Source organism: Gadus chalcogrammus, chromosome 5 (genome assembly GCF_026213295.1).
Source record: "Gadus chalcogrammus isolate NIFS_2021 chromosome 5, NIFS_Gcha_1.0, whole genome shotgun sequence".
In the NCBI taxonomy this organism is placed as follows: domain Eukaryota; kingdom Metazoa; phylum Chordata; class Actinopteri; order Gadiformes; family Gadidae; genus Gadus; species Gadus chalcogrammus.
This window is the reverse complement of record NC_079416.1, coordinates 11,633,563-11,652,057: the sequence shown is the minus strand read 5'-3', so window position 1 is coordinate 11,652,057 and position 18,495 is coordinate 11,633,563.

Genomic DNA, 18,495 nt, shown 5'->3' with positions numbered 1-18,495 from the left:
TGAATATGATCATCCGAAATTAAATAAAGTATAAAATATAGAATCTCCCGATTAAAGTCGTTGTCCCGGTTGTTTCCTTTAGTTCTTCAGAAAGTGCATTCAGGGAGTATACAGCCTATTGCTAAAATAAAGAAATATAGTAAGACTTGGTAGTTCTAGGGAGCACTGATGCTTTAGACTGTTCTGTTCATGCTGGAGGCATCAGAGCTTTTTAAATGCTTTCAGGACATTCCTCAAAGGCACGTCTCAGCCAATTGGAGCGTCTTAGGGGACGACCCAATGGTTATTACCTCAACAGCCCGTCACAGTTCTATCCGAGACACACACACATAGGAAAAAATGCATTCCACAGTTGGATTTCCATCACCGGACAACTATTTAATCCGCACACAGGAGCCAGGCGGTCGTTTCCTGGTCAACGCTTTGTTTTTCGTTAGAGTATCCACATTTTGTTTGACTCTAACCCTAACCCAATAATTCTGTAGCCCTATATTAGAATGGAAATATAAAACATCAGTTGTCCATAGTTGTCAACATCCGTTAACTCAGACCTACAATTTAAATGATTTTACCTTATCAACGCCTTTATATTTATATATATAAGCTGTCATGTTTTATACATTAGATATTTAAAGTTAACATCAATAGTGAAAAAGTTTAGGGAAGGCTTGCCTACTTGTTTTTTTCCAATAGTTCCACCAGGGGCGTCATTGAGCCTTTAATAAAATGTGCAACCACACATTAATCATTCTGTCGTTGTTTCTCTCTTAGTTTCTTCCTTTTCTTCCTTCTTCAGTCTGCATCTTATATCAGTACATTCCTGTTATTTTCTAATATTTTATCATTCTTCCTATACTATTTCAGTTTACAACATAGCCTTTGCAATATGATCCAAGCAGGCAAAAAAAGGCCCGAACAGCTCTAGGGGAATTCTGGAAGAGTTATCTACTGGCCCATCTGTCAGCTGTCTTTCTGGATTACCGGCTGATTCAGCATTTTACGGAATGGCTCTGATTTGGGCATTGACCTTATTCGTTTTTCGGACCATCAATTGATGTTATAACCATTTCTTCGAAATTGTACCCCAGAATTCCCAGATATTCTCACTCCAAAATATTTTGTCTGAATCGGTTTGGATGAGATATATGGAGCCCTGACACACAGGCACCAAAACATCTGGATACCTGTCTCAAGCCTGTTCGTACAATCTGCTGGAATTCCGATCTCATGCTACAGCAGGGGTCACCAACACGGTGCCCGCGGGCACCAGGGCGCCTGCAAGGCCCATATGAGGCGCCCGCAGGCCGGTTCTAAACATAGCACAACTCATTCTGGAACACCTCTTTCCCACCTTTTTTAAATACATTGTTGATAATTATTGTGAGATGATCAGCGTCTTCATATAGATGATTATCATTAATCAATAATAATAATAATAATATAACTAAAGGCAACCGAGCAAATTTGTTATTTCAGAAGTGGTATCAAACTGGGTGCCCTTCGTATGACGAAGTACCCCATGAAGTAGCTCTCAGGTTCAAAAAGGTTGGTGACCCCTGTGCTACAGGCATGGCGGCACCCCTCAGGAATAAAACACTGAAGCAAAGGCCTCTAGAATAAGTAACCCTAAAACAAAGTCAAAGCACACTCTTGATGTTGAATAGCGCTACTCGCTTTTTTTCCTTCCCAAAGGAACATGTCGGGTTAGCGTCCAGGGCAGTGCCAGCTGTGACTGGGCATGTCTTTGGGCGTGTCTGATCGTCACAGGGAGGTAAAGCCTGGGCGTCCTTTGACAGAATGCAGGAAGCAGGCCGGCCCGCCAAGAGCACCGGAAACAGCCCTATAGATAGCACATGTTGACTCGGCAATCATCCCTTGGGTGCTTTCTGGCGAATTTCACATGCAGACACCCAACACACACACACACAGACACAGAAAGACACACATACACACACACACACACACACACACAATAAGAGACACACAGAGCTGTACACACACACACACAAAGTGACACACACACCCACACACAGAAAGAGACACACACAGACGCACACACACACACACACACACACACAAAGCTCTACACACACACGCACACACACATACACAAAAGTCAGAGACACTCAAACACACAAACACAGAACTGTCTCTTCGGGTCGGTGGGAGAGTTCATGTTTGTCTTTGTCTCCCCTTCAGAGCTGTATGCTAGCTGTGTTGGTCAGTGGTGTTTGGCCAAGTGTTAGCAAGAGGTTAGCCTACGCAGCTGGTTCTGACTTGCGACTGCTAGTGTGATAAATCCTTTCTACAGGACCGTTCATTCATGTTAGCACCCAGCAACCGGCTCATCCTAGGTCCAATTATTCATTCTATTATTATATCATTATTACGATTAAATAACATAGTGCTTTTCTTTAACATTGTCATTACCAGACCTTAATTATTATTTAATAAAAATTATAACCTACCTGTTTGCCTTGAGTGTAACCTACCTGTTTGCCTTGAAAAGCTAACCTTGGTGATCTATAGATAGGGACCGATTCTTTTCTGTACATGACACAAAATGTAACGTTCATATCATGACCATTGATGCAATACATTGGATTCAAATGCAGTGAAAAGTGGATGATAGTTCCATATCGTGATTCATTATACGGTATATGGATACACACACTTTGGCATTATGACATTTGTTTAGTTTACATTAGTAGATCTGCCATAACAGTACACATATAGCTCATATAGCTGCTGACAAATACTGTTGAAATTCCCCATGGTAGATATTAATTATAAGCAGAGGATATAATCCTGAACATTATTAGAGTTGATAGACAGTTTTGATATGCATTCTTAATTATCAACCCACATTAATCGCTATCAGTGTTAACAGAAAATCAAGGACATGACTCACAATACCTGACCTGGAGTTGAGGTTTGGTTTAAACTTTACTGGGAATATTTGTGCGGTGAATAATGGATCCAGCTAACATTAACACAGTGGCAGTTAAAAGAGCCTTAGAGCCTCCCTGGTCCCTTCAAGGCTTGAGATGCTTTATCACCCAGTGTGATTCAGCTGGGGAAAATTATCAGTTCCTAGCAACATCCACTTGGAAGCCGTTCATCTTGCTCTGTGGCCTGCAGCTAAACTGCTTTTGCAGCAGAAGACTTAAAAGGCTTATGGGGGGGACTAATAAAGCATGTTTGTGTCAAAGAACTGTGTGTATTCACATGTAGCCGATAGGCCAACTCTAGATTAGCGAGGGATTCAGTCGGCTTGTGTGTCTTGTCAATCAAGGTGAATCGTCTCCTGGAATGGAGGCTGTTGACGCCTTGGCTTCTGTTGGAATAAAGCCTTTGTTTGAGGCTTTACTGTCAGTGCAGTGAGCGTTATTGAGATAAATGCTCCAGTGTAAAGTTACAATTTATTTATTATTAATATTTAACTTGTATTTATGTAGCCCTTTGATTCCAAAGCATTTCAAATAGTATATACCGGTACTCAAGTCTGTGTACTAATTAAAATATAAAAATGCTAAACGCTTACAAACTTAATAATAAGTCAGTGTAATGGCTGGGCTCTGGGAAGTGTCAATCAACAATTTAGAGGCTTTTACAGAGTAGAAAAGGGTGGATCTGTATTCAATAAAAAGTAGTGTTTAAACCCTGAAGGTTCATTGGCTATGGTGGTCAGCATGGCCACTGACAATCCTGGCCCGATTAAAGGTCGGCAGAGCACACGTTCGTTACCATGGTAGGCTGTTGTATTTACCAGATAAGAGAGATGGCTCGTCAAAAAAACGGGAACGGGAACGGGAATCTAAGTCACCGTTTACGAGCAGAGTTGAGGACGACAAATTTTGCCAGGCTTGTCAGACAAGCCAAACTAATTTTCAACTGTTTTCTTCCAGGAAGTGGCCAAAACCTCAAAGAGAATTTAAGCCCGCTGTCACACTACATCACTGATTGAAATCCATGCATGATCTCTGAGGCTGAAGTGGGAAATATGGATATTACCAGTGGCTTTAGAGCTGGCACAGGTTGAAAATAACAGTATGGTACTTCTCTATCTGGCCATGGTCAAAGGTTGCTTCAGAACATTTTTGGTTGATATACAACCAAACATACAACTTCTGGACACGACCTCTGGATACGACCTCTGGACGATACATTTCCACGGAATAAGAAGACGATGAAGATGACCGATCGGTCGCAGTTGACTCGCCACAATTCCGGCAAGTGATGTCACCACCAGTGTGTTATTATGTTGGACGGGCGCCCTCACGCTATCCTTTGACTCAGTGCTTGGAGACAGACAGACACCAACTCAACCATGGTGCTCCTTGCGTAGCAGCTAGCTATACAAGCAGAAGAGCGGCTCCGATTCACAGAGCTATGGCGTGCAGCGTGTGATGCTACGCCGGGGACGGGCGCCGGTGCCAAACCGTTACCGTTTGACTAATGAGCTAACGGACCGCACGCCACTCAACAGACGACTGCAGACGACTGTAGGCAGGAATGTTAAAGGTCCTCTCAAAGGAAGGTAAGAATGCTAGCCTGCAGTTTGTAAAAGCACCCAGAGCCATTATGAAGATGTCAGCTATCAAGTAGGTGTCATGGTGTACAAGAGACCACCAAGGACCACACAAGTGGTTAATGGCTTATTAAAAACAGCATAACTTATTTTGTATTGCATTCTGCCATTATAATGCTATTCTGGGGAGGACTTAATTGTTGGAAACTTTAAATGTTTGAACACCTTTCTAAATATAGGCCGTAAAAACTCCAACTCCCGTTCCACATATTATAATGTCTTTGTGTGTGTGTGTGTGTGTGCGTGCGTGCGTGCGTGCATGCGTGCGTGCGTGCGTGCGTGCGTGCGTGCGTGCGTGCGTGCGTGCGTGCGTGCGTGCGTGCGTGCGTGCGTGCGTGCGTGCGTGCGTGCGTGCGTGTGTGTGTGTACATGTGTGTGTCTGCATCATTGGGAAAGAAAAAACATTGTCTTGCACCCTTGAGGGAAACACCTTATTATTATTATTTGTCTCCATCATCACTTGTTCCGTACGTGTTATGAAATGTTATTGTTCCGAAGATCTAAGATTCCCTTGTCTTCTTTATGTATACACACTTTCCAAGCTATTTCCCTGGAAACTACGTCCATGCGAACGGCCACAAGATCTTTAGATAAGGTATTAAAACTAAAATACAGAAACAGTCCAACTGGACTTCAACGGAGGGTTCTGCGGTGAGTTCGGAAAGCAAGTTACGAGGGGAAGCTCCACCAGGCCCCGTCTCTCCCTCCATTCCACATGAATGGAGGGATGGAGTTTGTATAAAAGAAAATTCTTCAGAAATCAGCCTGCGCACGGGGAGCTCACCGAAAACAAAGGTCAACAACGCTATTTCATCCTTCCACCCACCCTTCCAGATTTGTCCACAAGACAGCCCTGCTTTCCTTGGCCGTCTCCCATTCAAAATGAACGATGTTTAACTAACTGCGTTCTATGCCAGGAAGTGTGTGTGTGATACTCACCCCCTAAGTGGGTGCTAAGGGATGCACATTGAGTGAAAAACTGGGGTTTGAATGATGGTCAGGGTTTGAATGTTGAGCCATGTTTCCTCGTGTTATCACCTCCAACGCACCAAGCAGCCGTAAACGGTTTATAGCTTACGTTATAGATTTCTGGAAGCAAGGCATGCCAGTCTCCTTCCCTCTCTTGACATCATATGCTCCGCTCCGAAGTGGGCCTTTAAGTTGCTCTTCAAAGACACTTGTCTAGGTTGAATCCATAGGGGAGACAGCTACTTACAAAGTGCCTTCAAGTTTTAAACCGAGTTGAAAATAGTTATGTGTGTCAAGACAGAAAATGATATCTGTGGCCTACTTTCTGTTCAATTGTGTTGCTGGTATTTTGACATTACCATAATGTCATAAGAGTCTTACAAGGCAAGCTGGTGTACCAGTCAGGGTGTGTCTATCTCAGGTGCACTAAGGTGTACCAAGGTGCACTCAGCGGGTGGTCAGAAAACCTCTTTGCTCATTGGCGAGGTAGGGAGCGGCCCTGCCCCACCAAGGAACAAACCAACAGTCAAAGGTCAGTTAGAGGTCAGTGAGAGGTCAGATGACATCACACACGTTTCTGTGGCTGATCAACCTACTATGAAAATGAGTAGTAAAAAATAATAAAATAAATGTAAGGCCTGAAGATATACATATGTTCAGCTTAGTCTTTCAGAATAAACATGGAGGATACCCCAGTGCTGGAAACTGGAGTTCAGAGACTGCATGTAGTTCCTGGAGGTATTTATGCATTCACTTTAGCCCTGAATAAACACCCAAAGACGAATATAGCGCTGGTATTCCAATTTCTGGGGTACCCTGTTTCTAAGATGTCTGGCACATGTCTTTGCTTAGTGGAAACAGACGGTATCTCTGATATTTTCCATTTACTCTATAGGTCATGCACTTAAATGTCTTTTTTCGTTGGAATACCTTCATACTAGTCCACAAGTATCTTTTTTGCTGTAGTTACCAATTTGATTTGAAGTCAACAATGTATATGTCATACCAATATTACCTAATATCCTTGATTCTAATCCGTGTCCAGAAACGTTATAAGATGAGAAACAGATTCTTCCCACATCAGATATATTTTCTCTATTTGTCATCTTCCTCAAGGCTGTATCAAGCTGTTTTTATCCTTGCTGGACTAAATAAAGTGGTATTCACTGAAGTCTGGATAGTGCACCATTCCAGCGCTCCTGCACTGGAAACCTTAGAGGCTGCCAGCATCTTAATGCAGGACGTTTTTGTAATAATATCTTCATAAGCAGCACTGAGTGTCTTCATAGCCTGCTGGGCTGTTCCTTCCGGGCATTGGCTTGATATTTACTCCCGGCACCACCACCACCACCACCCCAGCCACCACCCCAGCCACCACCACCACCACCACCACCACCACCACCACCACCACCACTACCACCACCAACACCACCCCAGCTCCAGCAAAGGAGCCAGAAGATATAATTTCGATTTTACATTTTGTGATTTTTTCCATATGAGTGTTGATGTGCGCACATATTGTAAACCCATGGATTATTCTCCCGGTAGCCCCGTTTGGCAAAGGGATTGCTCGGTATTGGAAAACAATGTTTCCTGGCTTCACATAGACATTGAGAAGAGATTCAAAGTTACATTCTTTCACTGTCTTGGACGATCCATCCCAAACGTCCTTACATTGAAAAAAAGAAGGCAAGGGCATTAATGGCTCTGCAACAGAAGTCGCTGGGATGGAAGCCACTGGTTGTGTCTGGGAAAGCTGCCTAGGAATGTACCCAAAACACAAACATTGTCCGGATGAAAAAAAGGAAAACCCAAGCAGTCTTTTTTATACAGACGGGGACATGTGGGCTCTCACGAGCAGCTTGTATAATACTTCAGTGCCTTTTTTAGCTGAACATCTTGAAAATCAATCACTGAATTTGGCTTTGCCATTGTTCTTTATTTTTTACCAGTTTCCTCAAAGGCTGCAGGGGGTAGCTACTGCGGAAATGTCCCAAGCTAAGTGGAGCTTCACATTTTATATTGACTATTTAGCGATTTAGCAGGACATTTTATCCAATGGCACAAATGAGGGATACAGCTTTATAATTCAGGGGCAGGTGAGGCACATTGCCCAATGTTGCCTCCAGGTAGATATGGAAATTGGGTTTGAAACCTCTACATTTCAAGGATCTCCAACTCTCAAGACGACTCACCCAGAAGTCCCAGAAGCACACTGTAGCTTGTATGGGAGTGACACACTCTTTAGCTCGTATGAAAGTGACACACTCTATAGTTCTTATGGGATTGACCCACGCTATAGCTTGTATGGAAGTGACACACACTATAGCTCGTATGGCAGTGACACATACTATAGCTCGTATGGGAGTGACACGCGCTATAACTTGTATGGAAGTGACACATGTGTGAGCCAATTATAAACAAAAAGCAATTGCAATAATATTCTTCAGTAGAAAGGTTGCTGTTCTTGAGGTTTGGTTTAAGTAGGCTTCTCTTGAAATCAGACGTACATCTCAACCTATAATTGTTACAAAGATGCTTGAGGCACACATGAATGATTTGTATGAGATAGCTCGAAAATTGCTTCATACTCTGTCCTTCAAAGCTTGAACATGACTTCACTGAGCTTAAACATGAGCTGCTGTTGTCCAAACACATATTATGTCTTCATCAGGCTTTGCATGGAAGATTGAATCTGGTTAACAGCAGCTGTTCCAAAACGCCTGGATAAACAGGTGTTATCTAAAATATTCATGTTGCATGCTTCTCTGTGAATATACCTCTAAAAATAGCCTTTTTGACACTGATTGATATCACGCAAAAGTCAATTAGAGGTATGACGGGTCCATTTTCTAGTGGTCATACTTCAGACCAGTACGGGAGACCTCTGACCTCTGTTAGACGTTTCCCCGAATTATTCAGTGATTCATCACAAAGCCTCGTCAGGTTGGAACGTAAGTCTTCAGGCACTGTGCATCACTTCGCATCATTTCTTTTTACGAGAATAAGCCAGTTGAGACAGATGTTCCCACAAATGTTGGTTAATGTTTGGTGCGGATCACACAGTTTTGTCAACTATTGCCAACTATACCTTTTTTATTGTATTTTTGCAAGATTATGACAACGATTGTCTTCCATCTCTAACATGGCCTGAATTAGGTTTCTTGCCTCCTTCGATTTCTACAATTTAATATATTTGATGCTTTATGTATTTGTTCATAAGATAGAAGCAAAAGCATGTATTTGTGTTTACAATTACTGCACATTTTGTCCAAATTTAATTTGGGTAATTTAGTTCCACGCCATGTGCCGGCCACATGTTTGCAACAGAACAGTTATTTTCCCCAATAATAATCAGGCTATTATGAGTAACATGAAATTATACTGTTTGCTTTTGGCACGTCATGCTAAAAGGTGATGGTGGCATGACTTTCAAATGGACCTTAGAGGATTTTCCTCATTATATTTAGGAAAATCCTAAATATAACATGTGGTGGTCGGGCCAGTGAAACAGCCCACCATTTTACTGGAAGAAAAATCTGAGGAATGTTCCTCTCCTTACTTTGGAGAGGGGTGGCTGGGGTTACGGGTGGGTCCTTGCATCTTTGATTAACGATGGGTGATTTCTTCCGGAAAAGGAGGCACGCTGGGAACATGCGGTCATCAGCGATTTTAATACTAGCGGGAATCCCACGTTTTCCCCACACAAGGGGGGGGGGGCATACTTTAAGTTCTTTGCATCTGTTTTGGAGATGGTTGGCTGTGTGGAGATGCTTGGTGAGAAGGTTACCAAGATGAAGGGAGAACAGGCAGAGGGAATCAAAGCTTGTAGGATGTGAGCTGTTGTCGCACTGTCCCTTGAAGATGCCCCCTCTGCCAACCAGCAAGTGTGTTTCCCCAAAGTTTTGAAACAAATGTTGAACCTTTGGTGGTCAAAGCATTTATCGCCAGTACTTTTTGCACCTCTTTTGTCCTTTATGTTCAGTTTGTAGTTCTGAGTAAGAATTGCATCCTCTCATGGAATCGTTTAGCTGAAAACACTATCTATGATCCCTGTGTACATAATAAGTTGGCAGACTTGGATTTTGGATTGTTCTCAGGCGGAACACATGAACATAACACTTCAAATATTTGTTTAATTTTTTGAACTGAACGATTGGGAAAGGTAATCTGGTTCGGATAATTAAGGTACTCTATGATTACAACAATAGTGACCTTAGCAATCAAATGCGGGAAAGTCTTTGGCTGGTCAGCTAGTTGCGTTCTTTCCCCAAAATGTTGAAAGGTATTCTATAAATTCCACATTAACAACTGCTAGGTAGGAATGACTAACAATCGCAGTGAGGGACTTGAGGCAGTGAGGCCAAAACTGTATTTTAAAACTGTAGCCTGATGTCCAGGCGTGACTTGTAAAACATATCCTCCAATAAAATCAAACACTACCTAGCATATCGTGGAACAAAGACTAAATTAAACCATACTTTTATTCATCAGCACATTCAATGGGCAACTAAAAACAATATAAAACACATTTTATCAAGGAAAACTTCAATAAACAAAGAGCCGTTTTGGAGCCCAAAGAGCTAGCTTCATTGGGGGAGGTCAGCCAAATGATCTGACTCACTGAAAAGAGCTGAAATGAACCCATCAATGCACAACAACCAATGGGGCTGAAACACTAAGTCCTTGGCTGACGGTAAAAGGTTACAAGTAGTCACTTTCCACCAAGGCATCAAATTGGTACTGAAGTTTTAAAAGTCTTTCTGTTATTAGTATTAGCTCAGTGGAGTTTCCGAATGGATCAATAGATCCCCAGAAGTCACACAGAGATTCCTTTAGCAGATGAGGGCACACCCTATCCATATAATACCAGGGGATGAGCGGTCTTCCAAGGCAACACAAAGCCTCCTTCAACAAACCTATGTATCTGCTGATGAAAGACTGGAGAACCCATTCAATAGTGAACCCATCTGCACTCTGTGTGCTGAAGCTCTGTTTCCCTTCCTGAGACTCCCAACAAGCTGATTGAAAACGAAACATGCCAGGAAAAATCTGCTAAATTATTCATGGACATTTCCTCTCAAACGGATATTAGACGATATTGAGATTTAAACATCAAACTGCGCGCAGCAACGCTTTTCACTGCTGGAATGGGCTCTGTACATCGCTCTAACATCTGAAAAAGCAGCTTTTCAAAGAACAGACGTCACAGCTTATAGTGTCTGTGACCAGAGAGGGTAAAGGAGACCAGCCAGTCAACCGGTCCCGTTCCCAAACCATGCAAAGGTAGTAATGGGGTGCATACCGATCTCCAGGCCCATGCGAGTGATGGCCAGGCAACGCAACATGGTTTTGTGATCTGCTGAAAGGAGCTGCAACCGTACGCCAAAGAGACAGGCTGATGGATGAGTGCTTCAATGCGGCGTGACACAGCGAGACCCTTTCAACCAGGAAACCCTTCTCCTGATTACTAAGCTATTCATGCACCCAAGTCCCAGTGCTGGGGTGAGTGAGGGAGGTATGCCAACCCTCTCTCCACCTCGGCCCAGCCTGCGAGTCTACCCTGGAGGTCCCACATGTTGGGTATGTGACCCCCCCCCCCCCCCCCCCACACACAGTACTTTCGCTGTGTCAGTGAAAGTGGAGCGAGGGAGATGTAGGGGAGAGTGTTCTCCCAGGTTGCAGATGGCACCATCTCCTGACGCCGTCCACTGCCAGCTCTCGCTGGAGGCACAAGCCAGGGGTGTGCAGAGTCTGCCGAGCCACCGCAGCCACAGAAGCTGCATCTTTTCCAGATCCCCTCGCTGAGATATATGTTTTCCAGACCTCGTCGGGACCTCTGGAGCTGAACGCACACGGCCAAGTTAGGCTAAGCCACGACGAGTGAAACGTATGTCTTTTTGTTCAGTTTTCTTTTCATTTTTTTAGTGGACACATTTATATTAGTTAACCGGCTATTTCCTGATTGAATTACAACACACCCACTCACTGAGAACATGATGGACTATGCCTGGTCAATGTGGTATTGCATTTTTATAAACCATATGCTGTGAATGTGGCAGTGAGTTGCTCCTTATTGGCCATGGGATCCTCAGGTTAACGTTTCTGTAGTCAATGCCTTCCATTCATGTAACTTAGAACTGTACGACCGATTATAAAAACTTTTACACTATCGTAAATGTTACTGTAGTCTATTAACAAATCTTACAGACTTTTAGTAAATTCCTAGTATATTTAGCAGGATTTAGATACAAGGTAAGTAAGCATTTCGAAAGTCTTCAACAGCCTGAACTGCAGTCGCTGCTAGTCGGTCCGGGCATTTGCATACCACTGGAAAATCTGAAGCAAAACTGACTAAGAAGCGGTCCACCACAGAAATCACTCAATCACCATTTGTATATAAACCAACGCCAGCACCGAACTACCCAGGAACAAAGTACGAGCTGGAGTTCTCAAAATGAGAATACCTGTAGTGACTTTCCAGATGTTTGAACGTCCAGACTATGGACGATCTGAATGCAAGGAACGTTGATTGGAGAAAAGGGACAGTTTTTCAGGAGACTAACAACCGGCCGAGGGAGAAAGAGCGGACTTCTCCACAACAGCACTGATTATGGAAACACACAGAGTGTTTCGACATGCAGGAAAGCTTAACTGACAGTGGAAAGGAGCAGAACAGCAAGAGGGGAAGTCTTGCTCTTTGGCGGATTAGACGTCAAGCTGTTGTGATGGTGTAACCCTACCTCCGCGCCTCGGAAGGCAATATTGACTTTTGAACCATTGGAAAGCCCAAACAGTGGTGGCTCGGCTTCAAACAGAGGGCGGGTTTCTGGTGTTGAAAATGTAAAAAAGAGATTATTATTTTTAGCACGTAATCCGGTGATCTGAAAGTGTTGCTCCGGGTATTCGTCTGGTTTGAACCTTATCGTATAAGAATCGGAGGGCTGCACGCTTCCGTCCGCCAAACACATTCACTAGGCTAAAAAAAACAGCCTATGAATTTCTAATGACACTCAAATAGCTTGTTTATCAGCGCTGTGTGTAGTTAAAAAGAAATATAGTCACATCGGTCAAATCAGCCGTTTTAGTGCACATCAATACAAAACAATCAAGTCAAAGTGTTTCCATGTGTCGTGACGGCCTGCTGGATAGCAGAATATATCACGGCCTGGGTGAACACAGGCCCAGGGCTTCAGCGTTAAGATGTTCTCTCGGTAATATCGTAGCCCTCTCCTGTCTCTTTCTTCTCTCTCTCTGGCAGGATTTATGAGAATCCTCTGGCCTCCTGAGGGGCTATCGGGTTTCTAACCTGGCAGTGAAACTGTTGTTGTCTTCAAAGCCCTCAGCTTACTGTATGAATCGTGTGTGTGTGTGTGTGTGTGTGTGTGTGTGTGTGTGTGTGTGTGTGTGTGTGTGTGTGTGTGTGTGTACCGTGCGTGCTTTGTGTATGTGAGGGTGCGGTTCACGTGTCTGTGTGTGTGAGGGTGAGGGGAGTGTGCTCGTGCGTGTCTGTAGAAGTGGTGGGTGGCGGGGGGGGATGGACACCTCCTGCACCCAGCTGACTGCTTTGTGTTCAAAGTTTTCGTAGAAACGGTGCAGCTCAGTGAATCTACGGCAGGCGAAACTGTTCAGTTGCATTTCAGTGAGTATCTGTAAATATAGAGACATCAATCTGGCCAGCTATCTTTCACTTTCACTGCTGCGGGGCCTAGTTGGCCACGCCACACTCTCTCTCCCTCTGGCACCTCAACGCCTTCACGTTCTGCTCTAAAGGGTGGGCTGGCCGTCCCATGCGAGCCCACCAACGCCGCCTCATACCGTTGGGTAACAGACAAAGAAAACCTTCGGACCACAGCAGCTGGAAATACTCCCGACCCTCACCGAAATGAAGTAGTGGGGCTATATCGTTTTCATTACCAGGGATTCAACTTTGTGAGAAATCAAACATTGCCTGTCTCTCGTACGGGCTCCCATGTATCGCATGCTGTGGCGCTGCGATTGTTTTGCACACACACTGGAGATTTATCGCTAACACCCCAGCACATGCACGGCGATACCCCGAGGAATTCAGCGGGCCAGAGTGATTGTGATAACAAACAACACAGTCCAGTAGCTCTGACATGAGACGGCAGACCTCCTAAAGCACTCATCGGGAGCCCGGACAGTCTCCGGTTTAAAAACAACCCCAGTCACACACAAAGGCCCTGTGCAGGAACGTGGACGAGAAGGAGCCTATCTTGACACTGTTGACTTTAGTCACATGTGAAGGTATGCATGTAACAGGTATGTGTGTGGGTGTGTAACTCTGCATGCTTGTGGTGTGTATGCGTGTGTGTTGCTTTACCTGCCTGTGTGTGTCTTTGTCTGTGTGTGTGCATGTGTGTGTGTGTGTGTGTGTGTGTGTGTGTGTGTGTGTGTGTGTGTGTGTGTGTGTGTGTGTGTGTGTGTGTGTGTGTGTGTTCGTATGTATGTGTGAGTGTGTATGTGTGTGTGTCTGTGCCTATTTGCTTGTATGTTTGTGTGGTCTGTGCGTGCATGTGTGTGGGTGGTAACCATTCGTCACAGCTAACAAAAATCCGCTCTGAACATCACCAATCAAACACATTAATCACTTAATCACTAACCCTACAGCTGCCAGGGCGCCCCTCAGACAATCACAGCTCTGCTTGCCTTACTCTGCCACATGGTTTGACCCAGCGCATATTCAACCCCGACCAGCACGGCCCACATGTGTGCCAAAAACAAACACAAAACATATTGACAAAAATTAACCTAGATTTTATTGACGCAGGTGACAACATACTTTGAGTTGTTCTTTACGGAACACGAGTTCTCGATCAAAACTTGAATGTTCCTTGGGGGTTGAGTTTTCCCATTGAACCTTCTGTGTAGAGATGTTTGTGGGCCTTCCAAATCTAGGGTTGATTAACAGCACACTACAGTCGACCCAAATGTCAGTTGGGACAGTGATCACAAACAGACTAGGAGCCGACTGTTTGAAACAGCAACGAGAACAAAACATGCAGTGACAGAATGATTCAGAGAAAGTGATTGATTTGTGGGAATGTATTTTGTTTCTTGATTCACTTGAAACAATTCTCTGTTATAAAACTTCAACCCTAACCTCACAGCCTGTAAATATTACAGATGTAATGTCAAGTATACACTTTATTTTAGTCAAGTCTATTTATCTTGAGGTATTAACTAAAGTTATAACTAAAAAGGGTTGAAGTTAGAACAATTAAGATATTTCTTAGCAGCAGAATGGAACAATATAGAAATTATATTGTGTTTCCAAGCGTGAATGATGACGGAAGTCGGTCAAAACCGTCCTCACCAGCAGAAAAGTGTATAATCTGAGGTCATAGGTCATATTTGGTTATAATTTGTGGTGGACATGGTGAACTAAATGATACATTGCTGATGGAATGCTTGTCTGGAGCAGAAATAACGTGTTTAAATATATTTCAGATATATTGGAAAAGTAAACTATACACATTTGAAAATAATACCATAATTGTTTCTCGGTCTGCGAGAAAAAAGTAATGTCTACATGGCCATCTGCCGTCAATAAAAACAAGAACAAGGAAACGAAGGGACCAATTATTGGTTTTTTAAAGAGAAACAAAAATGGCCATTGAAATATACATGTCCAACTCTATGACATAATATTTGTCCTGGCATAGAGACCTGTACTTATGTTTCTATATAGGCAATGTAGGGTTTCTGTGGACTAGTTGAAAAAGCACAAGGAAGAGAGAGATGGCAGAGTGATTCAACATTTGCTATATTCATCTGGACGTAGGCTTTTTCAAACGACAAATCAAACCGCCTCCACCTGGTATTTAAATTGTTGGTTTTGTTACATATATAGCTGACAAAGCTATTTACGAAAAAATGCCTTTGCATTTTTTGCATGGGTGAGGGGAAGGCCAGCCCCCTTCTCCTCCACGCCTCCCAACAGTCTGGACCCAGTAGACACAGAGAAAACCCTGGAGGACTCGACCTATGCACGCTGGCTGTCAGCTGAAATATGCTGACACAGCTTCGGGGGAGGCAGAATTTATCAGGCGAGGAGAACGGCCGGTTCCGCTCATATGGGGATGAGTTTAGCTTGGATAGACTGGAAGCAGATCAAGGCGCCATTGACTGTATGTTTTGAAGGCCTTTACCTGCCCAGATTGTCTGGGACTGTAAATCACTCCTGGGGATCGTGCAGGATTTAACTGTTAACCCACTGTTACACAAATACCGTGCCATGGAAAAGTGGTACGGTATTGAACTTATCTATTCAATGTTTTCACTGAAATATGTGCTTAAGCTTAAGTATGTTTCACGTCAAACTTCTGGCGACCGTCAGACCTTATAGAGATGGATACTCTTAAACTTAAACACCAGCAGAGAATTGTTCTTGCGGGAGCTATTAACCGAGGACCATGATCAACTAAGTGCCAATCAGAGTGATATGGACGGTCCTCTTCACTGACTCATAACACCAGGGAGGAGCTTCTTGATCTTAAGCCAGGATGAAGGTCTTGCGAGGCAGATACTCCCCTACCGGCTCCCCGGGCCTGCTGCGTGTCGAGGTCACACGAGTGCAGACTCCATCGCCTGCATACACCCTCCAGACGTTTAGCAAAGGGCTATTTCAGAGTGGGCTTGGAATAGCTCTGTGACAGCATCTGCAAAGATAAAGACGACAATATCCAACGCAAACACACACATAATACAGAGCTACGAACCAGGAAATACCCGGTGCGGGCCTAATCTTGCAGATAAGGAAAGAATGCAATTAATGGGATAAGCATGGAGATGGAATAATATGCGTGCGTTTCTTTCTCGCAAAATGTTGGAAGAGTTTGGTTATCCGCAGTGTTTGGATCTGAGGAAAAGTGGGAAAACAAACGATGTGTTTGGTTTACATGTTGGAGGGTTTGGATATGTTTTCGGACCCTCACAAGGTTTGCAGGGTCCCGGGGAGTCAGCCGTGGCCTGGGTGGTCCTGAAGATGACATTTATAATGATGGTGTTTACGCCTCTCAGCTGCAGCAGCTGAACACCACTCCAGTCACCCACCATCAGACATCGCCCCCCCACCCTCCCCCCAGGGGAGAGTAGGGAGGGTGGACTAGGACAGGGAGGGGGGGCAAAGGGGGGTCGGACCAAGAGACCGAAGAGCCTTGCTGTGTTGGATCGCTGTGGCAGATATGCTCCTTGCTTGGTTGTGATGAACAAATAAAGGGAATTAACACACATTGACACATTTACGTTGCAAGAACAGAACCGGGGTCAAAACGGCAACATTTAGAAAACACTGCCTGAGGCACCAGGAGCACACTGCAGTGCTTCACGCAGAAAGCACCAGTGGTCCACTGAACACAAACGCCATCATCCCACCACAGATAACTTTCCGTGAAACCACCCCCCCCCCACACACACACACACACTCATCTACCCGGACCGCCAGTTGGCTGCGGTGCTGGGATGAAGTGTAGCAGCAGAGAAACACACACTGCAGTGTTACAGAGACCTACTGTATCGGCACCACCAGTCTTTCCATGTGGTCCAGCACCCTCCATCTGGCTTTGGTTTAGAAACATGTCCCGCGGTTTGGAGTGTCGACTCTTCTCCCCCAGCCTTACAATGTCAGCGCATCCACATTGCAATGGGAACCCAGTCTGTTAAATGCTCACGTTTAACTTACAAGGCGTATCAGTGCAAATCTAAATGGACATATTTCTTTCCCTTATCCTTTGAGAAGTGTATTAACAATTATAACCTCGTAACCAAGACAACATTATGACAACATAAATAGGGATGTTTGATTCTCTTTGGGAACATATAAACACGTGTCTGAAAGAGAGAGAGAGAGAGAGAGAGAGAGGGAGAGGGAGAGGGAGCGGGAGAGAGAGAGAGAGAGAGAGAGAGAGAGAGAGAGAGAGAGAAGAAGAAGAGAGAGAGGGAGAAGAAAACAAGAGACAGAAGGAGAAGAGAGCAAGAGAGAGCAAGAGCAAAAGAGATATGCACACCGCATATGTTCAAAACGTGACCGATCCTAAACATTTCCAACGGCCCCCCAGAGGGGACCCATGCTTTTTGGTCCTCCAAGAGGAGGCTTTATCAACACAACAACACACCTGCGTGTGGACGGAGACGTCCAGCAGAGGGAACCGTGCAGGACTTAAATCACTGTGACTGAAACAACAAACAACCTCCAGGTTCCCTCTCAGTCGGGCAGCGCTGCTCCTGGGAGAATTCACCGCAGCTCGCCCCTACGTGGTCCCGTGTGTACTCACTATAGCGTTAGCGTGTGTTTGGCCCCAACACTGGCACCGCACACAGACACACGCACGCACGCACGCACGCACGCACGCACGCACGCACGCACGCACGCACGCACGCACGCACGCACGCACGCACGCACGCACGCACGCACGCACGCACGCACGCACGCACGCACGCACGCACGCACGCACACACACACACACACACACACACACACACACACAAAACAGCTCCTGTGTCTTCAAAGGGAATGTGAGGATATGGATGAACAGTCAGCTCATCCGGAGAAGTTAGGATTAGGTGCCTTGCTCTGGGACACCTCGCCACTCAGCTAGGACGAGGCAGGGATCGGACTAGCAACCTTCCGGTAACAAGTCAACCCGCTCTAATTCCTGGCTAAGCTAACCCTTGTGGCCACCTGTATAATTAAATTATAATATATGCAATTTGGTGTATTGTAGTATATGTATATGCATATGTGTATCTTTAGTTTACCATACTAGACATGCGTGTTACCATACTAGACACGGGTGGCCCGATGGGAATCAAACCCCAAACTCTGGAGGCGTTAATGACACACTGGACCAGTGACAGGACCACCGCGGCTCTGTACAACAGATCAGAGACATGAGGGAGGCCAGTTGACAATC